Source organism: Hydra vulgaris, chromosome 06 (genome assembly GCF_038396675.1).
Source record: "Hydra vulgaris chromosome 06, alternate assembly HydraT2T_AEP".
NCBI classification, from domain to species: Eukaryota; Metazoa; Cnidaria; class Hydrozoa; order Anthoathecata; family Hydridae; genus Hydra; species Hydra vulgaris.
The window spans coordinates 38,095,001-38,095,943 of record NC_088925.1 but is presented as its reverse complement, the minus strand read 5'-3'; the positions used below and the strand labels follow the sequence as shown (position 1 = coordinate 38,095,943).

General features: G+C 28.1%; 1 long non-coding RNA gene across 1 annotated transcript in view; it reads right to left on the bottom strand.

Annotated features, from left to right (window-relative positions):
* Positions 1-770: 770 nt before the first annotated feature.
* Positions 771-943, bottom strand: part of LOC136081022 (uncharacterized) — a 1,760-nt gene continuing 1,587 nt past the window's right edge. The window contains exon 3 of the long non-coding RNA XR_010638822.1: positions 771-910. This is a non-coding gene — a long non-coding RNA (uncharacterized LOC136081022). The remainder of the gene's footprint in view (positions 911-943) is intronic.

Genomic DNA, 943 nt, shown 5'->3' with positions numbered 1-943 from the left:
CAAATCAAACTAAATTTAATAATGTTTTTTTAAAGTTTGCCTAAACTCCTTAAAAAAAGCCTCCTCATTTTACAAACTGTTAAAATACCTAAACTATGGAAAATCTTCTGTCTATTTGTCGAGCAACTTTTAACAACGAAAATTTTTACGAATACCCTTATTAAACTGCAACTACATAAATTAATAAATGGTAAAAACTACAGTTATTTACCTGAATATTTTATGGGTAATAAAAATAAATTTACATAAATTCTGTTTTTATTAAAACAAAGAAAAGCATTTAGGAAAAATTGTTTTGCTGAATCAGATTTAACAAAATTACTTAAAAAAAATCTAAAAAAAAAAAAAAAAAAACATCAAAAATTGAAAAGTTTAGTTTTTTTGTTGAAAGTTTCATAAAGTTTAAACAATTTTTAAATGATTTAAAAAAAAAAAAATTTAAATTAAACAAACGCTCCATAAACGTCCATACAAACTTGCCCGGAGTTATCACCTTCAAAAGCGTTATTAAGATCTTCATAATTCCAAATTGAGATTTTGTCACCTGCTTTGAAATAGGTTGGGTAATCATAATTTGTGAAAACAACCTCTTTATTACCTGGTAAATAGCCGGGATACTTGTAGTTTTTAAATCCATCGTAGGTAAGTGCATGGTTTGGAGGGGGAAAGAGAACCATCCTATTTTCATCAGCAATCGCAAGGTTAAAAAGTGTTTGATCTGTAAAACAACCAAAATAACTTCCCGTAAACGAGTTATGGCATTTCATAAGACCATTTACATACACAAGCTTTACAGCAACCAAAACTCCATTTTGATTTATTTCAATATTTGCAGGAAGATCACCTTTGGCTTGGTAGCAAGCATTTTTTTTTAACAACTTCCATCTCGAGTCTAAACTCGAGCTAGCATCTAAAGGTTAATTGTAAAATTAAGTTTAAAGCA